The sequence below is a fragment of the Carlito syrichta genome, unplaced genomic scaffold (assembly GCF_000164805.1).
Source record: "Carlito syrichta isolate Samal-C Ts95f unplaced genomic scaffold, Tarsius_syrichta-2.0.1 Scaffold302076, whole genome shotgun sequence".
Classification (NCBI taxonomy): domain Eukaryota; kingdom Metazoa; phylum Chordata; class Mammalia; order Primates; family Tarsiidae; genus Carlito; species Carlito syrichta.
The window spans coordinates 322,727-336,245 of record NW_007246172.1 but is presented as its reverse complement, the minus strand read 5'-3'; positions in this window follow the sequence as shown (position 1 = coordinate 336,245).

Below are 13,519 nucleotides of genomic sequence, written 5' to 3'. Positions count from 1 at the left end.
GCAGGCCGGAAGCGGCCACTGCACTCCAGTCTGGGCGACCGAGTGAAACTCCAACTCAAAAAAAATAAAAATAAAAAAAAAAAAGAATAAATAAGGAGATACTTTTCCAGGGCCAGCACCAAGGTTAAAGATTCATATGAGAACAATAGTTTCAATTTTCTTATTTTTTTCAGACCATGAGATTGCATCAGCTTCCTTGGCAACCTGATAGCAACAGGCTCAAAAAATAGATTAATTTTAGTCAATGCCAATGTTTTATGGAACTGGGTCTGAAACAGTTCCTTGTAGGTCATTTAGCTTGTTTCAATTTCATGGCCATAGTCAGCACCCAAGACAGTTTTGTAGCTGTAACTGTATTCAAAACAGGAGCATTGAGTAGTCAAGCCCAGCTGCAATGTGCAGTCTCAAGGCAGGCAGAAGGCAGGGATCTGTTAAGATTTTATTAGGCGTTCTGTTGATATAGGGAAAACCTAACCAAAGTGCTTTCTTAACTTCTCACTCAGCAACCGTCAACAGAAGATTTTTGTGACCTCTGGCCACCAAAATGTGTGGGAATGTTTTCCCACCAATAACTAATCAATCAATTCTGCAGCTGGGTGGCTCTAATTCAATTCCAATAATATCTACCAGGAGATAGTGTTTAGACACTATAGGTTGAGGGCTGAATCTCAAAACATTGCTCCCACTTCCATTGCTAAACCCAAGATTCAATTTCTTTTACCTGTACTTCTGACCAACTACCAATAAACAGAGGTTTCCACAATCCCTTCCTCAGTTTAGTTAATTTGTTAGAGTGGTTCACAGAACTCTGGGAAATATTTACTTACACTTACTGGTTTATTATAAAGGCATGGAACAAGGCAAGTGGGAAGGGATGTGAGTTTCTATGTCCTCCTGGAGTGTGCCACACTCCAGGAAACTTCATGTCTTTGTCCATCTGAAAGCTCTTCAAAACTGTCCTTTGGATTTATATTGAGGCTTCTTTACTTAGTTCTGAAAGTGAAATCATTGGACATTGGTGATTTACTTAACCTTTAGCCCTCTTCCCTCTCCAGAGTTTGTGAAGTAAGACTGAAAATCCCAATCCTCTAGTCAGGCTTTAGTCTTTCGGGTGACCAGACCCCATCCTGAAACTATCAAGGGGCTGCCAGATACCAGTCAACTCATTAGTGTACAAAAGCACAATTATTACTTTGAAGAGTCCCTGGATTTTAGAAATTGTATTCCAGAAGACTGAACGAAGTCCAAATATGTATTTCAAAATTGTCACAGACACGAATTTCTAGGATTATGTTATAGTATACTGTAAACCCAGTGGAACTGTTTGGCGATGTACATGCACAGTATCTTTACAAAATATTAAAGGTACTTACTCAAACTTGTGAAGCTTCCTTTTCAGATTAGGGAGACAAAACAATTCAAGCTCTATTTTTTGTTTATTTTAATTGTAAATTGACAATTTATAGTTGCATAAATTTGTGAGATACAAAGCGATATTATAATTATGACTAAAATATGGAATCATTTAACATCTTTTTTATTTTTATTTTTTGAGTTGGAGTCTCACTCTGTCGCCCAGACTGGAGTGCAGTGGCCGCTTCCGGCCACCGCAGCCTCGACCTGCTGGGCTCCAGCAATCCTTCCGCCTCAGTCTTACAAGTAGCTGGAACTACAGGCGTGTGCTACCACGCCCAGCTAATTTTTTTGATTTATTGTAGAGATGAGGTCTCGCCTGCCCAGGCGGGTCTCGAACCCGCGGGCTCAGGCAATCCACTCACCTCAGCCTCCCAAAGGCGTAGGATTACAGGCTGAGCCACCGAGCCCAGCTATCATTTAACATCTAATGGAATGTTTGGCAGTGAGAACATTTTAAATTTAATCCCTTAGCCACTTTGAAATGTACAATGCTCTATTATTAACTGTTTTTACAACGTTGTAAAATAGAACCAAAAAAAAGTACATTCCTCTTGTCTAATTGAGATTTTGAACCCTTTGACCATCACTTTCTCATTTTCCCTACACGTCCCCCCCAACTCTGTAAATCACCATTGCATTCTGTTTCTATGAATTGTATTTCAAGAATTACAGGGTACTAGAAATAGAGTGGGCCTTTCATCTAGGTGGCTCCAGGATCATATTTACTTACTCCTTGGTATAGTTTTGCATCCATGGGCAAGTTACTCTACTCCCTTAATTTCATCATCTGAAAACTGAGAATAATTATCTTGAAAATTTTTAATAAGTATAATTTTTTGTCATATTTACACTCTGTCATTTCAAAATCTATGCACTTGTAATTATAGAGGTAGGATTTCTAAAAATAAAATTTAAATGATCTAAAGTTTTACATATATCTTCCAGATTAACACATAGCTACAAGATTATAGAAAATAGAGTCATGTATGACATTCACAAAGATTTAGGTAATTTGTCTTGAATAAGAAAATTTGTGTATATATATGTGTGTGTATGTATATCTATCTATATAGAAAGAGATATAGATATATATGTATGTACATATCAGCAAAATAACCATATTTGCCTGGGAGCCAGAGTGTAAGTATAAAGTTGATTGTTTTACTTTTATTTATTTATTTTGTTTGGTTTTGGTTTGTTTTTTGAGCCAGGATCTCTCTCAGTCACCCAGGTTGGAGTGCAGTGGGAAGATCATAACTCAGCACCACCATGCCAGGCTAATTTTCAGTGTTTTGTAGAGGTAGGGTCTTACTATGTTGTGCAGGAAGATCTGAAGCTCCTGGACTCAAGGAATCCCTCTGTCTTGGCCTTCCGTAGTGATGGGATTATAGATGTGGGCCACCACACCCAGATTTATTTCGCTTTTAAAAATTTTGTCACTACCATCTCTGACATTTGTTTGGAATAATTTACTTATTCAGATACTCTTGTGAACGTGTTTATGGCTTTGCCTCATACAGTATGTGGTAAAATAATGTAACTCTGCTCTTTTTTCTGATAACTATCTAGAGGCTGCATGAATCTGCAGAGAGATTAGTGTTACACCCTGGATCGTGGACATTGGAAAGGATATCGAGACATTCACCAAAGGACAACCTCTCTGGTGAGAAATAAGAATGTTCAATATAAAATAAAGGCATGCCTTGTAGAAAAAGACAATCAAGTCAAATTTCTGCTACAATATATTGAACTTTGAAGACAAGTTTGAGAAGTATGTGATATATTTGAATTTTCCTTTATTGCTCCTGTTAATAAAGACCAAAATCCCAAATCCAAATCATATCAGATTGTCTTCTACCAAACTTCTGACATAAGGTAAATATTACCACTTTTTTCCTGTCCTCGTTCAATACTGACATACAGACCTCGCAGTTGTTATCATGGTTGTCTTTTTCTCAAATTTCACACAACAAAAATGAGTCTTGAAAAAATAAAAATGGTATTATGCAAATATATTCCAAAAGGAAAGAATAAATATTTGAGTTTTTGTGGCAGACAAGCCAGGGAGATTAAACTTTTATTTTTCTCTATACATAATCCAATTGTGGTCTATGGGTAGACAAAACACAGAAACATCAGAGGTGATGTTAGTTTGGGCACAGTATAGACCAAGTGAACATAAAGGTACAAATAGTTTTGTTTTTCAGTTTTTAAAGTGTGGATATGATTCTTAAAATACAAATTTTTTCTACTACTTGTTTTCTTCCTTTAAATTTTCAAACTCTAAAGAAGTTAAACTCTTCTATGTTTGAGTAATTTGCATACAAACCTTTAAAATTGTTGTTTCAAAAATTTCTTGATGTCTTAGAAACATTCCTAAGCTTTTTAAATACATCTGCATGATTATTTTCTATGCAGAAATTCCCATAAACACTGTTTAACCAATATTTGCATGTGTTAGAATGTATACATGTTTTCCTTTTTTTTTAGAGTAAAAAAATAGCAGAGCAAATGATAAATTATTTAAACACCAATGTAAAAGAACTCTCCTCTCTTCACCAGTATTCCAAGCCTCTCTCCTAGAGGCAATCTCAGCAAAAAATTTCTTAAATATTCTATTGGAAAATATGCATGTTCCTGTAAGTGTCCATGTATGTGTACTTTTCATCTTCAAAAATTAGTGCATACTCTGTTCATAGAGTGTTTTTCCTTAATAATTTGATAGACATAAAAAAACTGATTTTCAGAGAGTGTATACCAACTAACAGTGCTAATACTTCCAACATCAGCTCATTTCCTTCCATCTTTTTTAGCAGTGTTCATTTTGAAACATTTTTATATTTGTTTATTTGATTATTAAAATTTTTTAAAGACATATAATATAATCATGATGAGAGTTGACATCATCCTATAGGTTTATAAATATGTTTATTTATATTATATTAAGAAAAAATGTTTACATATACCTGTTTTTCTATTGGTTTGATAGTATTTTATTAAGCTATGTGTTCTTTATACATCAAATGAACTAAAAGTTTATCTTATATATTGCATTCTGCAAGTGTTGTGTGACTTTTATTACAGGGTTTGTTAAATATTTGATATTAATATATTACATGTTCCTCTTTATACAAATGTATAAATCTTTTCCCTTATACCTTCTGTGTTTCATGTCCTGGTGATCTACATCTTGACAATTATACAATGTTCTCTTTCTCTCCAGCAAGAACTCTCTTGTGAGGTCAGACTGACATACTGAAAGCTGAACTTTTTAGCCCATATATATTTAATATAACCAAAGCTGATTTATTATCTTTCTCCATATTATTTTATTCCTTCTACCATGACTCTTTCCTAGCAGACATCATTTCACTAGACCTTACTCCAGTGCATCTGTTCTGATTGACCAGTGCTCACATCATATAAGATGTTACATGTTTTGATGACCACTGCTATTTACATTCATATATACACACATGTGGAAGACTGCCTCAGCCAATATAATATGCATAGTTGTGGTGCATTGCACATCCTAGCAGAAACTCTAAAGAGAATCACGAGTTTCTACCAGCTTTCATGCTTCTGTCTTATCTTGCTTCTACGGAAGAAATGTGGAAAAGAAACGTAGAGAAAACCACAATTGGCAATCAGTAGAAACATATCTAAATATTCCCAGAATAATTTAAGTTACATTAGTGTGCACTGGATGACTATCAGTCTAGTGAGTGCATGTGAGTAAACCTGCTCAAATAGTCCACTGCCTGCCAAAATTCTCCATTGGACTTCTAATCAGAACCTATCTAGATTGAAGTATTCGGTCTTCAATTGGCCCTTCTTCATTTATGATTTTTTTTCTTTTTCTTTCCTTTTTTTTGAGTCAGAGTATCACTCTGTTGCCTAGGCTAGAGTGCAGGAACACACTCACAGTCACGGCAGCCTCAACTTGCCGGGTTCAGCCAATCCTTCCATCTCATCCTTCCAAGTAGCTGGATCCACAGGCATGTGCCACCATGCTCGGATAATTTTTTTATTTATTGCAGAGACGAGGTCTTGTCATGTTGTTCAGGCTGATCTCGAACCCCTGCGTCAGGCAATCCTCTCACCTCCACCTTCCATAGTGTTGGGATTATAATTTTTTTTTTTTTGAGTTGGAGTCTCACTCTGTCGCCCAGACTGGAGTGCAGTGGCCGCTCCCGGCCACCGCAGCCTCGACCTGCTGGACTCCGGCGATCCTTCCGCCTCAGCCTTCCAAGTAGCCGGAATTACAGGCATGCGCTGCCACGCCCGGCTGATTTTTTGATTTATTGTAGAGATGAGGTCTCGCTGCCCAGGTGGGTCTCGAACCCGCGGGCTCAGGCAATCCACTCACCTCAGCCTCCCAAAGGCGCGGGATTACAGGCTGAGCCACCAAGCCCGGCTTTAGTGTTGGGATTATTATAGGTATAAGCCACTGCTCCTGACCAGCCCTTCTTCATTTAGTGTCCATCACCATTGGCAGCACCATTATCTACCCAGACTTAACTCTATACATTGAGCATCTTGCCCCTATGGAACTGATGAATAACACGATCTCCTAAATATTTTCCCGACCAGCCTATCTCTCATTCCTTGAACCTGTTTTAACCTCTCGTTATGACTATGTTTCTGCAAGGGCCACCTAACAGATCTTTTTTCCTTGTCTTCTACACACTAGTAGCAAAGGTGGCTTTTAAAAAAATGAACAATGTATTGACATTACTTCCCCACTTAAGAACTTTCAATGGGCCCTCATTTTTACAGATTAGATTATAAGATCTCTAAAAAGTGGTATATCTCCCCTTCTTAAGCCAGACCCCCTATGTCTGTAGACTAATTGGTTACTCCTTCCTTTAACATTCCAGAAAAACTAATATGTTTTTAATTCTTCTCACATAACTTTGCTCATGCTGTACTCCATTTTTTGAAAGGTGTTTTCTTTCCCTTCCCTCCAGCATCACTGAGAAAGAAATACTATTTTTTTTACTCTTTCCCATATAAGGATAAGTGTCTCCTCTTTTCTCCTACAGTGTCTTGTGAACATCTTTATTATTATATTTAATATGTTACTTTAATTTTTTGTCTCTCTTTTCCTAGAGACTGTTAGTACTTGATGCTATAAACTATGTCTTATTTGTCCTCACATGACTAACATATTATACATAGAGCAATTTCCAAAACTTTAATTTAAAAAAAAATAATAATGAATGAATAAATGAGTAAGTACTGGATATCACCATTATAATGTCATATTTCATTTTCTGATTAATATACTATCTTGCTTTCTATTTTCCAAGCTCTTAAATGGCTGGGATCATGTCTTTTACTATAGTGTTTAAATCAATGACTGAGAGCAGTAGATACTTAAATGTTTGCTTAAAGACTGGCTGAATGAATGTTGAGAAAATTAAATGTTAAAAGAAGAGCTTGTAGACAAAGGAGTTCATAGTAAAAAACAAGACTTCAAACAATAAATTATGTATTATAGATCATTCTTAAGGTGCTTTATTTTCTCTATGAATTCCTCTACAATTTACTTTTTCTTACTTAACAAGCTAAAGGAATAAAGATATTCCTGTCGTGGTTTAGTTATTTAGCATATGTAAGCCAGGAAAACAGAATTCAGTAGCCTATTAAAATGTATTAAAGCTTATGTGTATATTTCTTAAACAAATAATTAGTATGTAAGGTAAATCTGAGACCATGCTGGTTTATTTTGTAAAAAATATTATATTTTTCAACATTTTAAGACAAAACCCTTTATTGCGGTTAATATTTAGTTTCAAGCAAAGAGATTTACATGTTTATGAACCATTAAAGAAAATTAGTTTCTATTTCAGTTAGTTTAGGAAAAGGTAGGGCAAATAGAATAGCCCAAGAGATTCATCTTAATTGCCAACATAGATTAACATTTAGGGGAGTTTTGGGCCGTGAAATAAATATAGTTGGAAAATAAATATAGTGTGACTGAGAGAAGGGAACTATGGCTTCAAATGTAAACAACCAGAGAAAATTCTGCTATTGAAAATATATTAGAGATAAAAGCATGTATTTAGAAATACAAGTTGCAATCTAGAGAGAATGTCCCCACTGTCCATTGAAAGATAGGCCTAGTTGAGAAAAGGCATTTACTAAAAGAGATATGGCAAAAATAACCTTGGCATAATTTTTCCCAGTTAATAGGTTCTGATGTTAAGTGCAGCTAAGTTTGCTCATTTGAAGCAACACTGGTTAGTAAATTAAGGAGTGGAGCCTATATAAACACATAAAAAATGAATATAGCATGTTCTTGAAACAAACTCTTTGCTAGAGTGTAGAGATTCATTGTCTTTCGCCATGTTGTATGTTAAAGATGATTCAGCCCAGAGTTTTCTGCACCATGAAGAAGCAGCTCTCAGGGCCTGGGAGTATTTTGTGTCTAGGGATGCTGGAGTGACAGGATGGTGGTGCCACTGGAGCTACCATGTCAGTGGAACAACTGTGTCACCAGTACACCACATACATGTTGTACTTTATATCCATTGTGAAGAAAGAACATCCAATTGGGAAAGGCAATCAGGATTTTTTTTTTTTTTTTTGAGTTGGAGTCTCACTCTGTCACCCAGACTGGAGTGCAGTGGCCGCTCCTGGCCACCACAGCCTCGACCTGCTGGGCTCCGGGGATCCTTCCACCTCGGCCTTCCGAGTAGCCGGAATTAAAGGCATGCACTACCACGCCTGGCTGATTTTTTGATTTATTGTAGAGATGAGGTCTTGTTGCCCAGGCGGGTCTTGAACCCACGGGCTCAGGCAATTCACTCACCTCAGCCTCCCAAAGGCGCGGGAGCTGAGCCACGGAGCCCGGTTGCAATCAGGATTTTTATTCACTGGCCAGAGATTGGAGACAAGGAGTTTTTGCTCTGAAACCCTCTTCTCCCAAGCACTGGGAAATGCAGGAGTTTTAGAGTTGGGGGAAGGATAGGGAAGGTTTATAGCATTAACAGAGTGGAATTCCAGACGTGCAGGTTCACAGACATGCAGGTTTCAGACATGCTTCTCCATACATTCCATGTACTCAAAATAGCAGATACTTTCTCACAGGGGAGGGAATTTTAGCATTATAATGAAATGTGAATAAGCTAAGTGTGACTGAGAGTCATAGGCCCTGGTCCATACTGGCAAGTTTCAGTATAAACTGGTCTCACAGAGAGGGTCTGGACTTCTACTGGTATCTGACAAGAGACTAGACCCTTCAAACCACTATGCCTATAGAGAAGGTAATTCTGTTAGGTTTTCTTAAGAGAATAGGAAAACAAGATGCACACTGTCCCATTGGGACTGGCCTGGTGACAACAGGGCTCCCTCAAGGTGGAAGCCCATGTCAGTATTGGCAGCAGTGTAGCTGCTGTAGCTCACCATGCCCCTCTTCCAGCCCTAATGACACCAGAAACAAGTGGCCCAGCTTGGCCATCACAGAGCCCCTAACAAACTGTGTGCTGGAAAAAGAAACCTGACTGAGCAGTGGTGATCAGGCACCCCTTGGCCAATTCTGGGCCTGTAACTCCAGGAAAGGCCTCCATGTTCCACTGCTTTCCTCTGCAGCCTCACCTATGTACAAGCCCCAGGGTCTCCATCTTCCTCCTGAGGTATCAGGGCTGGGACGCAGCCTCCATCTTGTCCTCTCAGGACAGTGAGAAGCAGTGAGTCCCAGACCAAATGCATTGTCAGAAGGAAATAAAAACTGGTATAAAATATTGGCTCCAGCTCCTTCAGGGGCATTTGCCTAGCAATCAGCATCACCAACAGTGAGGAAGTGGCAATGAAGTTAGAATCTCAGAAGACCAGGCATATCCAGTTGTTTCAGGAGATCAAACTCTACAGGATTTTTCAAGGTGGAGTTGGCATACCCCACATCCAGTGGTGTGATCAGGAAGAAGACTACAGGGTACCAGTCATGGATCTTCTGAGACCCAGTCTTGAAGACCTTTACAGTTTCTGCTCAAGAAGTTTCACAATGAAAACTATACTTCCATTAGTTGACCAGATGATCAGTAGAACTAAATGTGTGCATACAAATAATTTTATACACAGAAACATTAAACCAGATACTTCCTGATAGGTACTGGACATCCTTGTAATAAGGATAGGTACTGGACATCCTTGTAATAAGTGGGGAAGAGAAAAAGAAGCATGATTAATAGTACTTCTCAGGATTCGTCTTTCTTAGGATTGAAGCAGTTATTCCTTATTGATTTTGATTTGACCAAAAGATACAGAGACAAGAGGACAAGGTGATTCATACCATGAAAACCTCACTGGCACGGTTTGATACACTAGCTTCAGTGTCTCTCTTGGTATTGAGCAGCAGTGAAATGACATGGAATGATTAGGATATGCAGAGTCCCCGAAATGACATGGAATGGTTAGGATGTGTTTTGGTATGTTTTAATGGAACCAACCTGTCAGGGCCAGGAATAAAGGCTGCAACAAGGAAACAAAAACATGAAATGATTAATGAAAAGAAGACATCCACAATTGCTGAAGTTTTATGTATGAGGTTACCTGCAGAATTGCTATGTACTCTAACTATTACAATGGGCTATGCTTTGAGGAGGCCCAGGATTACATGTATCTGAGTCAGCTACTACTTATTTTTTTTCAAGACCCTAAACCACCAATATGACTACGTGTTTGAATGGACAGTGTTAAAGCAGAAAGCAGCACAAAAGGCTGCCTTTAGAGTCTGTAGAAATCTGTTGGTTGAATAAATGAATGGATAAATTAATGACTATTTCAGAATGAAAATGCAAAGACACACATCAAGATTGATTACGGTGGCTAGGGAAACCAAAAGAAGTCTAACTGAGCTAAGAGACAGGTCAGTACTGAACTGAATCCTGTAACTTACCCTTGGGATCAGGGACAACATATGATGCTGGATTGGTCATTCCCACTTCAAGTTGGTATCCAGACAACTTCAAACCCCACAGAGAAGCAAACTGACACAATAAAGAGTAACTTGAAAACTTTCTAAGTGGAGAAGATGATTAGGGCAGCGTGTATTTCTCCCCAAGTCTAGCCATTTTGGTTCATATGAACACTAGCCAGTAGTATAAACTGAGCAGTACTGGTGATGCTATAAACCAAATTGTAACCGCTGTAATTGTGAATAATAACTAGGTAGTGAAACATGGTGTGTGGTTTTCTATTGTACTTTTTCAAGTAGAAAAGTTAACAAAGTGGCTGAAACACACAAATTGGTGGAGAAATTGTACATATGCCAATCTTTGGTTAACCCCTTTATTTTGAACTATACTGCTTTGAGATCTTATTTTAGAAGAATGGCATGGACAATATTCAGTCACAGTGCGATGATTGTAAGTGCTCACAATTGTGCATCACTGGGACTTTTCCATCCCTGGGATTTGCAAATTGTTCACTTAAAACATTCTTAAAATTGTTGACTTCTTGCTTGCAATCTATTGTAGAAACCAAAGATTCTGCCTGCTTACCTGTCCTAGAAATAACAGCATCTGAAGTGAAGACTTAAGAAACTCAGTGACAATTAGATTATGCTGAATTAACTCTGTAATATTCCTGATTTTTTTAAAAAGCATATTTGTCACAGAAATTTAGCTAACATCTTATGACTAAACATGTATGTATATTGCTTAAATGAATGTAATCACCATAAACATCTAGTAAAAAGATTCACTGTTAGAGTAAAATATTTAGAATTTATTCTGGTAAATGTATATCTAAAACTACATAATAACTAGTGAATACATGGTCTTACTTTGCTGCTGTAGGAGATCTCAGGGACAAAGCTCTATTGTCCCAAGTAGAGAAGGTTATCTCCTCAAGGCAATAACTGAGTTAACAAAGTCTTGTGGAAAAAAAAAGCAACAACAACAAAAACTTCTTAGTTAAGAAGAGCCCAGGTTATATCCATATAAACAATGCTGAGTGTCAAATCTGAAAGACAGTTTATAAAATTTTTACCAGCTTATAGGTTTGTGAGGATGATTCACCACTTAACCCCAACTCTCAGCATAATATCTGAAACACAGCAAGAATTCTATAGAAATCTGTTGGTTGAATAAATGAATAGATAAATTACTATTTCAGAATGAAAATGCAAAAACACACATCAAGATTTGTTATGGTGGCTAGGGAAACCAAAAGGAGTCTGAGCTAAGAGACTAGTTCAATATTGAGGTCATGAAAAGATACTGTATCTTATAGCTTACCCTTGAGATCAGGGACAACATATGATGCTGGATTGGTCATTGCCCCTTGAAGTTGCTATAACAGGTAAAAAAGAAAACAAAACAGTCCTAGCCAGTGAGGAAATATTGACTAAAATAAGCAAATACAAACAGCAATAGATCTATTTTTTACTTATGTTTTTCTTAACATTTTGGATTTAGCATTTGTATCTTCCAGTGGTTTTCAAAAAGATAATGTATTCACATCAGTGTTAAACAACATATCTCAGAGAGGCTGTGCTTTCTTGTCAATGTATTTAATTAAAAAACTTACAATTTGTAAAATATGTGAGTGAAGCGGTTCTAAAATTTGCAGTAAGATTTTTTTGAACAATATTATATATGTGTTAAAAATGCTTACTAACATCCTTTCTTCCTGTAACTGAGGGAAAAATGGATTTCACCAAGATGTGTTCAGAATAAATGATTACCTTTTATAAAGAATTAATATTTTTTATGAAAAACTAGGAAATATAAGACAAAACAAAAAAGATAATGTAATGAACACTACATCACATTCCCTGAAACCATTGCTGACTGCAGTCATAGCTACAAATGACAATTCCATTTAAGCTCAGATGCACCCTCTATTGTCAGCATCCTTCAAGAGTTTCTGACCTTTGGCTCCAGAATTTCTCCAGTGTTGCAGGAACCAACTCAGTCCCTGCATAACCATGATTTAGAAGTATAGACGAGTCACTCTATCTCTGCAGTTAGCTCTCAAACAAGGAGGTATGGAAGGCAGTAGTAAATACTCCAGCCTCCTATCCATTTGGAAGACATTCTGAATACTTCTCAGGAGGTTCCAGTGGAATAAAGCACCTGTTGCCCACAGTGGCACTGCTATTGCCTTATCCACCTTTTCAGTCTCACTCTTCCCTCACTCCTGTACCTGGTTTCACCTCCTAAATAGACTACTTGATTGAAAGTCCTTTTATGGTCTTTATGTTCAGAAAAATCCAAAGTAAGACTCATAATTTAAAAAATATAGCTATGGCTACAACAGCGAGATATAATCAACCCTAACATTTTGTCAGCATTCTTCCAATTTGATTTCTCTTATTAAGCTGCATAATAAGATTCTATGTTTGAAAATAGTTTGAACACTACCAAATTATGCAAACAAAAGATGGTATCTTTCCCATGTCTACCAATCGTATCTCCAACTATCTTCTCTCCCAAGCAGTAAGTCCTATTTTTTTGTTGTTTTTGTCTTTGATTAGGATCTCACTCTGTCACCCAGGCTAGAGTGTAGTGGCACAATCACGGTTTACCACAGCCTCAACATCCTGGGTTCAGAGTAATCCTCCCATCTCAGCTACCCAAGTAGCTAGAACTATAGGCGCACACCACTACACTTGGTTAATCTTGGCAATTTTTTTTTTTTTTTGAATAATGAGTGATGAGTGCTTAGGCTGGTCTTGAACTCATGAGCTCAAGTAATCCTTCCACCTTGGCCTTTCACAGCTCTGAGCTTACAGGGATGAGCCAATTCATCCAGTCAGTAAGGCCTATTAAAGTTTGGTATAAATTCTTCCTGTCATATTTTTATGCTCTTTTATACATATAAAAGATATATGTATTCTATTATTCTTAGTTAATATTAATAGTACTTACAACTACATCTTTTTCTGTATATCTTTGATCACTTTTCATAAACTATTAGGTTGATGCATAAACTTGTAGCAGTTGTTTTTGGTATGGCAACACTGTGGTGTTGGAAGTTTACCATTTGTCATTTGTCATGGCAATGTTGTGCTTGTGAATATGCCTTGCGTTTTGCAGATTTGGAGTCAGTTAATGCTATTTTTGGACCAAAGAAGATGGAGTATCAAGTGGAA